We start from the raw sequence: 17346 nt of genomic DNA, 5'->3' as shown, positions 1-17346 counted from the left end.
CCCCCCCCCAGTCACTAAACCCTCTTTCCCCAAACCCTCTAGCTCTAATCCCACCGCCTCACCACATCTTGACCTTGACGATATCCTACTAAGTCAACTCCATCAAAATATCTCCAGTATACCTCGTAAACATGTTGCCATAAATTGGACCATCTGTAAGGTTCCTTTCACACACATCGCTAGTCAGGCCTAACTCAATGAGGCCACCGAATAAAGCCATATTGATTACAAATATGTGGCGTATTAGAAAAATAATAAGGAGGGTTACGTGTGAAGTCTTCAATGAATACCGGGAAATTGTCCAAGTATTACTTCACTTCCTCTTAGTTCAAGCTATTCATCTTTCACAATCCAAGGACTCCAGAAAGAAGCCCATTCTTTCGCATTGCACTTCTTCATGTCTCTACTCCATCCTTGATGAGGCTCCTGAATCTATACCATCTGACTTATCTCCCTTTCCCAATGAAGTAGTAAAAATATGGCCAAGTTCTTGAAAATGGGAAAGGAGAGGTATTTTAGGTCTAAAGAGGTTCTTAAGGGTAGGACATTTGATCCTTACGTTAGGTAATTCATCGTAGCTCAAAAGTTACTTAGGATACTCTAGTTTCAGGGATGGGTAGATGTGTTTCTTGATACTTCATTGTTGGTGTATGAAAATGATGTTGTTGAGTTCTATGTAAATCTTAATGTGTTAGAGGACACTATTTCTACCTCTTCTGTGAAATGGGATGGAATTGGTGTTTGAGCATGTTCGATTGGGGACATCTTCTATGATTCGACTATTAAGATGGTTGAGTAATTATGGAAGAAATATTAAAATTATATGCTGACATCCAAATTCAATCAAGGGCGAGTCCCTACACGGCCTAGGAAGGTGATTAAAGGTGAAATGGAACCCTTTCACGAACTATTGTATGAGATAGTGCACGAAGGTATTATGCCAAGAGGGTAGAGGCGTCATGAATCCTCATTCGGGGATATGAGGATAGCAAATGCACTGGAGCAAGAGTAGCCCATTGCTTGGCCCTCTTTGATAATTCAGCACATGGCAAGGTTAGTTGATCCTAAACCTGATCATTATCAGTTGGTCTTTGAGAACCTACTTACCTTGGTGTTCAAAGCTTTTGGGGTGCCTCTTGGGAAAGTTCACCCACTTAACAAAAAGGCTATGATCACAAGGTTCACCCTCACTGAATGTTCAAGTATACTTGTTGATAATCAGGCTCCTGGACCTGTTCCTGAGGCTCATGGACCAATTGTCATCCTCTGCAATGATCTACATGCTGCTAAGTACCAAAATGCAGTGCTTCAAGATGAAAATGAGACTTTTTAGACTGCTCTAGTTGAGTCGTAGGGAGAAGTGACTAGGTTGAAGGACCACCTGCTCCAGGAGCAAGAAAATAATGCTCATGTTGGTCGTGTGTTACAACTCCTAGCATCCTCTCACAACCCTCCAACCCCACCTCCTCCTCCTTTTCACACTTAAATCCAATCCTTGTTCCTTTTGGTTCTCTTTTTGCTTCTTTTAAGACAATGGTTATAATTAATGTATTTTGTATGTTGCTGTGACAATATGTGGGTGTCCATGCTGGACTTAATGGACGTGCTTCCATTTTTTATTGTGCCTCTATGCCTTTGCCCTGGGTGCTCTCTCTATTTCTTGTTTGGATGGCTAATATCTTTAGATTTTGTTCTTTCATTTGTTCAAGTTGTGTATCTTATCTTCATGCTTAATTTTTATGTGTCAAAAGGGAGAAGTTGTTTTTGTTTGTTGGTTGTACTGCTTTATTACAGAATACATATGCAGTGAAGGAGTGTATTTATCATCATCGAAAAGGGGGAAATTGATGCCTTGACAATATTCTGAATATACTTTTGATGATGACAAAATGAACCAGGTTCACGAGCATGACAAAATGAACCAAGTTCACGAGCACGTACCGACACTGTGATAAATTTGCGGGAAGGAACTGCACATATAGACTAAAAGAAGGAAAACATGTTTAAACATAAACACCGACAAATAAGGAAAAAAAAGGGAAAGGAATCCTATACGGAAAAGGAATAGTTAAGTATTACTTTCCTTGTAGTAGTCAACTAGGGTTTAATCCACCTCTATAATAGGATAATTTAAAGAAGAAAAAATTGGTTTTTGCAATCTACAATCGAGAGAATTTTCCAGCAAGGGAAGAACGACTAAAGAGATCAAGAAGGCAAAAGAAAGAAGAACTAGAGTTGGGTTTACTTTCTAAAGAAAAGTTTGATTGTTTCATCTTAGAATATTGTTTTAGGGATAATTGTTCCAAGTTTGAAAGTAAGTTTGAGAGAATTGTAACAAGAAGTGGGTTTGACTTCTTTGAGATTATAGTTTTTGATTATAGTTAATCATTGAATAGTTAGAGTAAGTTGTTGAGTAGAGGTACTAGAGTTAGTCCCTTTGATTATAGAGTTGTAATCTAAAGTTTCTTTTTTGAGTTAGTGAAGTTTTGGTAAAAACTCCTGCTAGTGTAGGTCGTAGTTTTCCTTCCCTTGAGCAAGATATCTATCTCTGCAAATTTAATAAGAACCTGGTTCTTGCTTAGGTTGTAAGATTTGTTCACGAACTTGTTGCAATCCTATCAAAAATTCTACGAGCTAACAAATTATCAAGTACTACTGAAGGAACTACCGTGATAGAAGGAGCTTCTTCTAATATGCCTGCTTCTGGTCTGCAACAGTCTGGGAAATATGAACATTAAGATACCGAGCAGATGGTATAGTTTGGAAGACATTTACACAAGATGGTTCCATTTTGTCAATAATCTCTAATTAATCTGTTTAAGAAGCAAAAAAAAAAAAAAGTGAGGGACCATTTGTAAAGCTTACATATCAAACTTGTTTTTTTACTTCCATCCACAGGGTAATATTAAATATCACTTTCTATGAAGTAATCATGTTGATGCTAGATTGGAACAACAAACTGATTCTTTTTGCTGAAATAATGAAAATTAAGGAGACAAAAGAAATCTTGCTTTATCATGTTTTTTCTAATGTTTTCCTATTTTTATCTTAACAAAAGTAAATATATATATATATATATATATATATATATATATATATATATATATATTAAAGGGTCCTCGTCCTTTAATACATGACGGTAAGATTACATACGTTGTTTTCTTAGTTACTATTAATTTGGACAATCAAGGAATTTTTTTTCTCATGATAATTTTTTCAAATACTTTCTAGGTGTTTTGAATTGTTAATTATTGTGAATTACAATACTTTTTATGGTAAGGAGATAAAATAAAACTACCAATATCTTAAATTTGTCCTTTAGTGATCTCTCATTCTTGTCTTAACAAAATTTTTAAAAAAATTATTAAAGTATCTTCATAATTTAATATATGAAGATAAAAGTAAATAGTTGAGATAGTTTGTAGATTACTAACTAGTAATTAGTTATTTTCATTAAAAGTAGTACAAAAACCCACTTCAACTAATATAAGTATAAAATATCACAAATATATATTGAAGAAGTAAATGAATTAGCATTTGATAATTTTTATGAAACGAATAAGAATTGCTAGTAATATTATTAAATTTTGACGTACGTCTCAACAAAAAACATCAAAATAACTATAGAATAATGGATGAATAACAGACTGAAGATAATTAGAACTATTTCAAGAAGTTTCATTTATGTTATACTAAATTGATCAACAGTATTACCCTTATGCGATGATTTTTTTGATCAAATGATTGAATGGATCTATGTTATCTAGATCCTTATCCATTTAAATAATAACCTATGAAAGCAATAAAAATAAAATTAAAAGGAGTAATTTTTGGGATATCCCATCTTTAAGTAGATGTGCATCTTGAATTTTCTTTTTTCATATGATAATCTAATTGACTCAGTTATTCTTTTATTTTGATGTTTTTGTGTGTGTTTTTTATAACGTTCTTTGGGTTCCTGTTCTATAGCGTAGAAATTAGGAGATATCCTTTTCTTTTGATAAGAGAAGAGGAAAAGAGAGGTCTTAATCTAATCCATCTATTTCTACCTACATTTAGCATATAACCATCGGGAAAAAATTAAGAATTTTTAATTTAATTTTGTTTCAATGGGGGACATTGTTATCCCTAGGGCATGAGTCATGCTACATAAAACAAATGAACATTCTTCAAACAATTAGATATGAGAGACAATATTTTTCACATTTTCCATATGTTTAAAGAAAAATAATAATAATATCAATCAAAAGGGAATATGTTATGCGCTAGACATAGGATTGACTCATATCTTATACATTTTTCAAGCATTCACACAATTACGTCATCAAAAATAGGGGAATCGTGTCATATCTAACTCTTCTCACGTTTATTAATAGGGCTTAAAACATTGGTATAAGTCCCAAAAATATTATCCGTGCTTCGAAAATACACCCTGAACCCAAATGGTATAAACTAGTATGTATTTGAGGAAATTTCAATAGGAACACATGATTTATGACCAAAAAGTTCACTATTTTGTGAAATAAATTAGGTTTTATTCAAGACTTATTTCTCCAATGATATGTCAGTTTAAACAAATCCAGATCTAACACTTTTTATTTTTCAGATCATTTTGCAAACAAAGAAGGCAAACTAAATATGGATAAAAACAAAGAACACATCAAACTTAAACTCAACAATTTAACTAATTTTATTTCAAATTTTTATAGCCATAAATAATCACTAAACATAATAAAGTTCAATTTATGAAAGTGAACTCACGAGCAAATTTTTTCCATCTCAAGCCTTAGAAACAATTTTCAATCCATCTTTATCACCCATTCGTAATAAACATATCAACAAAACAAACACTCTTAATTTTTATTTAAAAAATAATAATAATTAAGAATGTTACAACGTTTCATAAATGAAACCATTAACAGATTATTTTTCATCTCATAGATAGTTTCCATTTGCAAAACATCAACAGCACAAACCATTGTACAGGAGAGCACAACTAAGGGCAAAATACTTCGTTGCACAAAAAAAAAGAGAGAAAAAAGTACTTTGTATTGTTACCGGATGACCAAGGAAGTTGATGATATATAAAAGAGGACGCGGAGTTTCTTGTTAAACCACAATGCAGACGTTGTGTAGGTGTGTAGGGTTTGAGAAAATGAAGAGTGTGGGGCGGAAATAAAAACTCTAATCTTAAGGGAGATATTTAAAGGAGAGGCAGTGGACCAGCGCTGGTCTCCTATATCCATGTAATGTTGTTGAATGTTATATTTTCTTTCCATTATAGTAATTAATAAAAGGCCCTATAAAATTTTAATTAGAAATAGATTTCTTTTTCATAGGTCATATGAAGCGATTAACTGATTTTTTAGTTAACAGCTCAGTCGTAAAATTAGGATTCACATTCACATAAAGATTTTTATATATATATTTTGAATAAAGGTGCTACTGGAACAATGAGAATCAGATCGAAGTTAAACCTCAAATGCCTCTGCAAATCAAACAAAAAAGTGAAATTGGATTTCTAATCGAAGATTGATCGGAAAACCTTTAAACCCTCTCAAAGCCTCAAACTTGCCTTTTTCAATCTATTTTTTCTAGATTTAGACTTTTCTATATTTTAGCTATTGTTACCTTCCCTTCTATAGTTGCCCCCACCACTTTTTGGTTTTATAGACTAGATTCAGGTTAAGATAAAGAAAGTTTAGGGAGAAAGAGTAGAACACTCCCTTTTTTTTGATTGAGATTGGGATGAAATTTATTGTGTAGCACTATGATATTGCTTTCAATCTTTATGATTTTCTTTCAAAATAACCAACAATAAAATTATATATATATATATATAGAGAGAGAGAGAGAGAGAGAGAGAGAGAGAATTCAACGAACATATATTTCTAATATTTCTCTTTCCTTGCAAATCAAAATCAAAAGCATTATGCAAAACCACAAAAGCATTAATTGTGGAAAGACCACAAAAGCATTAATTGTGGAAAGAGTAAGGAAATTTGGAAAATTTTAAGTAATTTAAAAGTAACTTTTTAGTCATTTTCAAATGACCATAACTTCTACTCAAAATGATTTAGAGGTACTTCCAGATATGGTTGGAAAGATCTTTCGCCAAGTTTGCGTGATTTCGACTTTGTATGAGTAAGTTATGCCCTTTTGAAGTTGGGCTGTCGGATTAAAAAAGGTCCAATCCAGGATTTTTAAGGGTATTTTAGTCTTTTAGCTACCCTATTATTTTATTCCATTTTTAGGAGTTTAATATCGGTCAAGACTGAACTTGGTCTTTTTTGAAAATTAGAATTTTCACGCTAGGTCTAAGGAGAAAGAAGAAGACAAAAGGGGAAAAATCATGAAAATCAATGAAGAAAGTTGGTGTTTTCGCTAAAGAACTTGCTTCAAATAGGCATGTGAGGCTTTATATAATGTTGGGATCGTTCTCCCACGTGCCAAGCATATTATTTCAGTTTGGGTTCGTCCTAAAATCATTAGAATATTGATATTATGATACATTTTTCTTGAATTCATGGGTTGTTCTTGAATTGCCTGAGTTCTGTAGTTTTTGAATTTGTTACGTTGCATTATAGGGTCGTTTCGGATTAGATTCTTAGGTACATTTGTTGGGTATCTGTATCTAAAAGATATTTAAGAAAAAGAACCGAGTTTGTATGAATTTGGTAAAAAAAACGAAGAAGAAATTTCGACGAGCGAAATCTGGACATAAGAGACATTGCACGACTTGTTCCCAGAATGAAACACTTTGCTCCGCTTCGCGGAGCATACACGAGGTTTTCTGTCTCAAAAGATGTTTTCATAACAAAAATTAAATTATGCCTCCGCGTTGCGGATTTTAAATTCTGTTTTTTTAGATTTTTCTCATGTTTAACCGTCTAGATTCATTCCTAAACATCATGAGATCTTTTCGAACACATCTATTTCTTGAATCCGTAATTCAATTCAAGGATCAGTTAAGAGTTAAGTGAACAGAAGTTAAGAATTATAGTTAAGAGAAACGAAGAGTCAAATAAGAGGAGTCATATCAAGTTTTGATAAGTATTTTACAAATATTTTAACTTTGTTTTAAGACTAAAGTTTTGAGTTCAATAAAGAGTGAAGTTTGAAGTTTTTTCTTCAAATAAGTATAACTAACTAATTCATGATGATCTGCTGTAATTCTACAAACCCTAGGTCTATTAATGATAAGAGAATTAAGAACTGACTGAAAACTAGGGATCTAATGGGTAAAAGAAATCCACTAGTGAAATCCCACATACCTGGTGATTAAATTCCCAGAGAAATATTTACATTTCGGGGCTGGAACTACTGGAACCTTGCTGCGTTTTTTAACTAGGGTTCTTGACCTTTCCTTTCTTGCTTCTAATTTTCTAAGTTCTGATTTATGATTTTGACTTAGGTAAGTGCTTGTTATGTTTCTAGGTTTAAATTGACTATAAAATCTGATGATTTAGGTCTGAAACGACGTATCTCATGGGTTAAACGAGCTAGGTAAAGACCAAAAGACCCCTGGAAATTTTGGTTATCGGACCAAATGATGATCTGGACTGACGGGTCGTCGTTGAATCGACGGTCTGTCGTTTGGGTCTGCTCGACAGGCCTTTAGTAAAACGGGCATAACTTTTTACTCGGGGTTGAATATTAGTAAACTTAGTGGCTATGGAAATATAATTCAATTATCTATCATTCATAGGTCATGGGATACCTAATTAATTTTGTGATAAAAGTTATGACAATTTGAAGTTGACCCAACAACATTTCTCCCCTAACTGACTTCTAATTTTCACCTACGGTCCGTAGTTCCATCTACGGACCGTACTGGTCAATCATGGTTCATGTAGGAGGCTGGGTAAAAGGGGTCTTGATCCACGGACACATAATACGGACCTTAGTCTGACTTATGGACCGTAGGTTTGTCCGTGGGTTGAGACTTAGCCAATTTTTCTGAACTGAGTTTTTGGGAGAGTTTCAGTGACAAACAACGGATGTGCAGTACGGGCCGTAGATCATACTACGGTCCCTCAATTGCAATTGCAGATTTTTAAAAAACTGATTTTTTGTCTGTTTTGGATACGGGGTGTTACATTATCTCCCCATTGAGAAATTCGTCCTCGAATGAAGATTTAACTAGCTGAAACAGAGGGAGAGAGTTGCAACCCCTACTACTAAACACTGAGGACTGAGTTTTTGACTGAATTAAGTTCCAAGAACATGCAAATATGCTGAAAATTCAAGTACAAACTGAGGGAATATGATTCTAAGGCTGAATTCACGCATGAATGACTGAAAAACTGAAGATGAACTAATACCTCAAGCTAGAGTGGAATTAGAAGGAAAGAGGTGAGGATACTTGGCTTTCATGACTGCTTCTGCTTCCCAAGTAGCTCCCACTATGGACTGACTCCTCCACAAAACCTTGAATGAAGCGACTTCTTTGATTCTCAACCTTCCAACATGACAGTCAAAAATCTCAACCGGTACATCTTCATAACAAAGACTATCTTTCACCGCCACACTCTCTAATGGCATTACAGAGGTTGGGTCCCCACACACTTTTTCAAGAGTGAGATGTGAATGACTGGATGCACTGTTGCTAGTTTTGCTGGCAACTCTAACTCATATGCCACATTTCCAACCCTTTTCAAGATCCTGTAAAGGCCTACATATCTAGGACTGAGATTCCCTTTTTTGCCAAATCTCATTACCCCTTCATAGGTGACACTTTCATAAAAACTCAATTATTAACTTGGAACTCTAGTTCCCTTTTCTTTATGTCTGCATAAGATTTCTGACGACTCTAGGCTATCTTAAGTCTATCTCTAATGAGTTGCACTTTCTCCGTAGCATAAAGGATTGAATCTGGTCCTATTTAATTTGTTTCACCTATTTCAAACCAACCAACATGATATCTACATCTACGCCCATACAGAGCCTCATAAAGGGTCATCTAAATGCTAAAATGGTAGCTATTGTTATAGGCGAATTCAATAAGAGGAAGGTGATCATCCCAACTACCTTGAAATCGATGACACAAGCTCTCAACTTATCCTCTAGGGTTTGAATGGTATGCTCTGCTTATCCATCCATCTGCAGATGAAATGATGTGCTAAGGTTAACCTGAGTACCAAGACCCTTCTAAAATGACATCTAAAAATGATAGGTAAACTGAGATCCTCTATATGAGATGATAGACAATGGAACCCTATGCAACCTCACAATTTCATTAATGCAAATCTTGGCATAGTCCTCTGTCGAAGTTGTAGTCTTGACCACCAAAAAGCGAGAAGACTTAGTCATCCTATCAATTATCACCCAAATGGAGTCATGATGTGTGTACGCGGTAACCATGTGATGAAATCCATATTGATCACTTCCCACTTCCAAGTAGGAAGTCTATCTCTTGAGTCAAACCCCCTGGTTTCTGATGTTCTACCTTGACTTGCTGACAATTGGGGCACTTACTCACAAAATCTGCTATATCCCACATCATGTCATTCCACCAACAGACTTTCCCCAGATAGCGGTACATCTTAGTGGCACCTGGATGAATAAAATATATGGAGTTATGGACTTCTGCAAGAATATGTTGTCTCAACTCGCCCACATCATGAACACACAATCTACCCTGGTAGCAAAGTACATCATCTCCCCCTTGGGACAAAACCTCCAATATCTGATTATGGACTGCACCCTTAAGTTCAAGCAAGATTGGATCGTGTCTTGCTTTTCCTTAACCTCCACTACCAAAGAATATTATGCCCCATTCTGAACTGTTACACCAATGTCTGATATGCTCATAAGGCGAACTCCCAAGCGAGCAAGCCTGTGAATATCCTTCACTAGTTCCTTCCTTTCTTTCTCAACATGGGCTACACTATCCATATATAATATACTATGAGCATCTTCTACTACATTCGCCTTACCAAGATGGTAATGCACACTCATATCATAATCTTTAAGGAACTCAAGCCATCTCCTCTGGCGAAGATTCAACTCTTTCTAGGTGAACACATACTGAAGGCTCTCATGGTTAGTGAACACATCTACATGAACACCATACAAATAGTGTCTCCAGACCTTGAGTGCAAACACCACTGCTGCAAGCTCGCGGTCATGAGTTGGATAGTTCTTCTCATGAACCTTAAGTTGTCTAGAAGTATAAACTATAAAGTTATCTCGCTGCATTAACACGCAACCTAGGCCAACTCTGGATGCATCACAATAGATCACATAAACATAGGCACCCTCTGGAAGAATCAAGATTGGACTTATAGTCAATCTAGTTTTCAATTCTGCAAAACTTTTCTCACATTCACATTACCATTGAAATTTGACCATCTTCTGAGTCAACCTAATCAATGGTGAGTCTATGGATGAAAATCCTTTCAGGAACCTTCTGTAATAACCCATTAGACCTAAGAAAATTTAATATATGTAGTAGAGGTAGGTCTGGTCCATTGTTTTACTACTTCTATCTTCTATGAATCCAATCGGATCCCCTCGTTAGATACAATATGACCAAAGAAGCAAAAGATTACAACCAAAACTCACATTTTCTAAACTATACGAATAATTGGCGATCTTTGAGTGTCTGAAGAACAATTCTCAAATGACTCGCATGTTCTTCCTCATTCCTAGACTAAATGAGGATATCATCAATAAAGACGATAATGAACATGTCCAAGTATTGTTTGAACACTTTGTTCATCAAATCCATGAAGCTGCAGAAGCATTGGATAGTACAAATGACATAACTACAAATTCATAATGACCATACCATGTTCTGAAGGATGTTTTCAGAATGTCACTATCTCAGACTCTGAGCTGATGATAACCCGATTTGAGGTCTATCTTTGAGAAGTGACTAGCACCCTGAAGTTGGTCAAACAAGTCATCAATCTTGGGAATGGGATACTTATTCTTGATTTTGACCTTGTTCAACTGTCTATAGTCAATGCACATTCTGAGAGAACCATTTTCCATCTTTACGAACAATAAAAGTGCACCCCATAGAGAAATAATAGGTTTGATGAAGCCCTTATCTAGAAGGGTTTTCAACTTCTCTTTCAATTCCTTAAGCTCAACTGGAGACATTCCTAGGCTGGGTATATGAAAGGAGATCAATTCCAAAGTCAATTTCCTTTTTGAGAGAGACTCCAGGAAGATCTTCAGGAAATACTTCTGGAAATTCATTGAGTACTGGAACTGACTAAAGAGTTGAGGTTTTAGAGCTAGAATCCTTAACCCAAACTAAATGATAGAGATAACCCTTGAGATTATCTTTTGGGCCTTAAGGTAAGAAATGAATCATCCCATAGGAGCTAAACTAATACCCTTCCATTCTAAGATTGGTTCATTTGGAAACTTAAAGGGAACAATCCTAGTTCTACAATCGACTGAGGCATAACAGGAACGTAACTAATCCATGGCTAGAATGACATCGAAGTCTAACATTTCTAACTCTACAGGGTCTGCTGAGGTAACTTTCTAAGAGAATGTGACATGGCAAATTCTGTATACCCGTCTAAGAATAACTAGGTCACCGACTGGAGTAGAGACTGAGAAAGGTTCTAAGAGAGTTTCTGGGCTGACGTCAAATTTGACTACTATGTAAGAAGTTATAAAAGAAAGAGTAACCCCTGGATATAACAATACATAAACATCAAGGTCAAAGACTCGTAACGTCCAATGACTACATCAGCAGAACCATCTTGATCCTGGCAAAGAGTACTCATGTCTTTAGAGTCGTAGTTATCGATGTGTAGTGCGCCACATCTATAATTAGAAGGCTGCAACATTTAGTAAATTATTCACTTCTTTCATATTCCTTTCGTGCATTAGTGTTTAGCTCTAAAAGTTTTTCTCTAACTCGTGCTTGTGCGTGTTTTCATATAATCTGCCTCCACGAATAGCAGCAAGAGATCGTCAAGCTAGAAGGAATGTTGAACCTCAAGAACAAGAGTTACGCAATGCACCTGAAGTGCAACCTGAGTTCTGTGAGGCTATAAGGATGAATCCCCCAAGATTCAATAGTTCGAGAACTACTGAGGATCGAGAGAACTTAACTGAGGAACTGAAAAAGGTGTTCGAGGTTATGCATGTTGCTAACACTGAGAGAGTTGAGCTAGCTGCTTATACTCTCAAAACATAGTTTGATCAGTGGAAAAATGTAGACATTAAGATGCACCACCTGTGAGTTGAGGAAACATAAAGGGTGAATGTGAAATAACATCATGTTGATAATCTCTTGTAATAAACAAGTTTAATTTACTTGTGGCTTCAAGTGTGGTTGTTCATTGTGATTCTGATGTACGTGTTGTTTGTGATTATTGATTGCCTTGGGTACCACGCCAGAACAACAAGTTCACTAATGGTTGGCTCGAGTATCGCACCTGGTATGGAGTTTCATAACGGTTGGCTTGTTCACCACGATGGTACAGTAATAGTTCGTGTATAGGTTCCACAAGAGGTCTGGTATGTTTTGTTGTGATCATGTGGGACACATTTCATTTGTTTGTTAAGTCAAGATATGTGGTTGTGAGTCTATGTCCTTTCTGAATTGTTAGTACACATGTTGACTTATATTATTTTTTTTTGGTTTCATGTATATATTTATATCATAGGACTAGTCGATGATCCTACTAGTACATGATGGTTGTGTACAAAAATAACACTTGCTCTTTCTTTGTTAAGTATAGGGCATATTCAGGCGGCTGCTTCGAGACCTCAATTTTGAGAAAAAGTGACGTTTGAATCAAAGGGTGTGCTAATTCTTTCAGGCTGCTATAGATTGTTCTCTACACCTTTGTCCATCTTTTCAAAATCAGGCATTTGTAGATTGTTGATTCTACTTTTGCATCCCCTATTCTTGACTATTTAGTGTTTTGGTACAACCACTTTCAGTTTCTAGGGGTTATTTCCACATAGTTGTCTTATGACAATAGATTTTTTTATGGTTTTGTTGTTTTATATTGTTCTGTTAGTTGTTTAGTTGGTTTCCAATTTACAGGATAGTTGGAAGTTGCTTATCCCGCTAGATGGTTAGTATGGGTGCCACTCACCGCGGGTAGGGGTCGTTTGTGACTCTGGGTAGGGTTTCGATCAATCGTTTCCCTTTATGTCAGTAAACAGAAAGTTATGGGATTTCCATAGTGTTTCAATCAGGTTCGAGTATTGACTGTTCTTTTAGCCTCGGTTCAATCCCAGACATGTCACTTAGTCTAGTTTAAGGGATAACCAATATGTTAGCCATAGTTTTAGTCGTAATGCTTTGCTTTTAAATGGGTCTGAGTCCTGTCAATATAATCCTATTGGGTTTTTTGGGATGCCTTAGTTACGGTTTGGGTCTGGGTTTCGATGTCTCTAGTTTGGAATATATCTAGTCTTAACTAGGAATAACTTGAGATCTCATGTGTACTCATCAATCTTATGAAGGTCCATTTGAGTTATTTTCATTTCACTTATGCACGAATGTACCTTAGCTTATGGATTTATGGGAGTCCAATTTGGTTTGTAATTCATTGGTTTACTTTTATCTTTTCGTTTTATGTTTCTTATCGCTGTTGTTCCTTTCCTCAGCTTCCTTGATATAATATTTATTACTTGCTTTACATTATGTGTTTACTTTCCAAGCTTAGTCAGCCTATGATACCAAGCTACTAGGTACCATATATTCAAGGGTTCACTATTTAAGTGTTTTGAGAAATGAATTGTCAACTAAACTAGCTTACAATTGAGGAAAAATAACAATAAGTTTGTCAAAACCTCGAACTCAGAATTCAAGCTAGAACTGGTGTTGAGCAGTTTCGTAGAAACCCCCTAATTCATTTATGCGATTATTCCAAAACTCTTCGGTCGGGTTTACTATTTAAATACTTTGAGAAATGAGTTGTCAGCTGAACGAGCTTTCTATTGAGGTATAGTTGTACTATGCCACATTCGAGAAACCCTTTGAAAAATGATTACTTTTGGGAATAAAGTATATTAAATCGAAAATGGCATATCAAAAAGTAATCGTGTTTGCTGAGTCTAACTTTGTTTTTAACTTCCCTTGAATATGTTGATGAACCGGGAACTGAGCTGACATTTATGTACGTTGAGAAATGATGGTTGAGATTTTATTTGGTAGCATCTTTATTAGGATTGCAATAAGTTGATGCGTAAAATAGACCTCTTATTGGGCTAGTGCTGCAGTATCGCTTTGGTGCTTATAATTCACGAGGTATGCTGCAGTATTACTTGGATGGACATTATTTGTGGCGTATGCATCACTCAGACCATATATTTTCTCTTCTAACATGATTATAGTTCATATATAAAACCCTTTCCATGGATGACATTGCATCATATGAAGCTTGATAGGATATTATGTATGGTGCATCGACATAATTATGAGGTGTATCGGACTCTGGTGGAGAGGATATGCCACTAATAATATGATGTGTGAACTTTAAAACCATACCATGTGCGGATTCTCTTCATTGCCACCAGAGTCCAATCAACCTCAATAAGTCGATGCACCACAAACAACATACTACCAAGTTGCATATGATTCCATCCCATCCATGAAAAAGGTCTCACAAATGACTTATAATCATGTTACCCAAAAAGATCGGAATTCGCCTTTAAGAAAATATAGTTCTCTAACTGATGCATACCCCACAAATTATGTACAACCAAGTAACATTGCTGCATACCCTGTATATTATGTACTCTCCAACAAATACTGTAGCACTAAACCAAGAAAGAGCCTATTTAACACCGTTACTTATTGCAAACCTAGTAAAGACTCTACCAGCTAACAAGTTATCAACTAGTGTCGGAGGAACTACCGTGACAGCAACATCTTCTGTTGGTATGGTTGCTTCTGTCAGCAACAATCTTGGAGATATGAACATCATGATATCAAGCAGATTGCATAGTTTGGCAGCCAATTTAAGAATAAAACACAAGATGGTTCTATTTTGTAAATAAACTCTAATTAATCTGCAAAAGAAGCAAGAAAAAGAGAGTCTCTAGATTAAAATTAACTAGGAGTGTTATTTTCATATAAAAGAAGTAATTTAACCCACTTCAACTAATATAAGTATCAAAATATCACAAAATATATATTAAACAAGTAATTAAAATAGTATTTGATAATCTTTATCAAACAAATAAGAATGATAGTAATATTATTAAATTTTGATGTACGTCTCAACAACAAAGTATCAAAATAACTGAAGAATAATTGATGAAAACTGATTATTGATAATTAGAACGGTTCCGAAAAATTTTATTTATGTTATACTGAATTGATCAATTGTATTACCGTTATGGTATGACTTTTTTAAATAAATGATTGAATCGATCTAAATTATCTAGATCCTTATCCAAGTAACCCATGAAAGCAATAAAATAAACTAAAAAGGAATAATTTTAGGGATCTCATGTTTAAGTAGATGTGCATCTTGAATTTCTTTTTTTTTTTGTATGACAAATCTATTAGAGCACTTCTTGATCAAATTAAGAACTTCAATAATTTTATCTTGATTCAGTCATTCCTTTCTTTTAATTTTTTGTGATTGTATTTTTTATAACGTTTTTTGGATCCCCGATCTATAAGGTAGAATATTTAGGAAACCTCCTTTTCTTCTGATGAGAGGAGAACAAAAGAGAGGTCTTAATCCAATCCATCTATTTGTGTCTAAACCTAGCATATATCTATCTAAAAACCTAAAAAATTATTTGAATATTCAATAAAATAAATGAACATTCTTCAAACAATATATTAGACATGAGAAACAATATTTTACACATTTCTAATCTATTTGAACAAAAATTAATAAAAACATCAAACATAAGGGAATCTATTCTACGCTAGACATAATTGACTCAAATCTTTTACATTTTTCAAGTATTTACACAATTTTACATCATCAAAAATAGAAGAACCTTATCATATATAACTTTTTTCAAATTTATTAATAGGGCCTAAAACATAGGTCTACGCCTCAAAAAAATACTATTCATGCTTTGAATTACACCCCTGAACCCATATGGAATACACTAGTATATATGCTTTACAGTCAAGGAGATCTCTGATTTTTGAAATAAATTAAGTTTTATTCAAGACTTGTTTATCCAATGATAAATCAATTTAAACAAATCATGGATATTCTCATATCATTGCACACAGAGAAGCAACCTAAACATGAATTAAATCAGACAACACATCAGACTTAAACTCAAAAATTTAACTAACTTTATTTCAAAAAATTTATCTCCATAAATAATCACTAAACATGATGAATCTCAATGTATGAAAGTGAACTCAGGAGCAAAGCTTTTTCATCTCAAGATTCAAAAATAATTTTTAAATTTAAACTTTAACACTCATTGGTAATAACCATATCAACACAACAAACACTTCTACATTTTTATAAATAATAATAATAATAAAAGAATGCCAAAATTTTTATAAATTAAAAAATTAACAAATTTATTTTTCATCCCGTAGATGGTTTCCATTTACAAAACATCAAGAACACGAGTCATTCTACCGGAGAGCACATATAAGGGCAAAAGGTCAGTTGCATGAAATAGCGAAAATATAAAAACATAGAGAAAAGAGTATTTTGTATTGTTACCTGATGGCCAAGGACGCAGGATGATCAACTTAAAAACATAGATGATATGTAAAATGAGTAGGTGGACTTTATTTTTCAACCACAGTGCGAACATTGTGTAGGTGTAGAGGTCGTTTGGGAAAATGAAGATTGTGGGGCAAAAATAAAAACCCTAATCTTAAGGGAGATATTTAAATGAGAGGGAGCGGATGGGATGGGCTGGTCTCCTATATCCATGTAATGTTGCTTTGATTCGGGATTTAGGCCCAAATGAATTTTTATTTTATATTTATTTTTTCATTTGAGTTATTAATAAAAGGTCACAGAAAATTTCAATTAAAAAAATAGATTTCTTTTTCATAGGTCATATGAAGAGATTAACTGATTTTTTTAGTTAAAAACTCAGTTGTAAAACTAAGATTTCACATTGAAACACAAAGAAATAATTTTATATATTTTTAATAAAGGAGATACTGGAGAAAATAAGATCGAACTTAAAACTCAATTGTCTTTGTAAATCAAATAAAAAAAGTGACATTGTATATCTAATCAAAGATTGATCGACAACCTCTGAACTCCCTCAAAACCATAAACTCGTCTTCTCCATTCTCTTTTTTCTAGATCTAATTTTTTTTTAGTTATTGTGACCTTCCCTTTTATAGTTGACCCCATCCCGTTTTTGGTTTTATATATATATATATATATATATATATATATATATATA

The sequence above is a fragment of the Solanum pennellii genome, chromosome 7 (assembly GCF_001406875.1).
Source record: "Solanum pennellii chromosome 7, SPENNV200".
Taxonomy (NCBI): domain Eukaryota; kingdom Viridiplantae; phylum Streptophyta; class Magnoliopsida; order Solanales; family Solanaceae; genus Solanum; species Solanum pennellii.
This window is presented reverse-complemented; position numbering follows the sequence as displayed.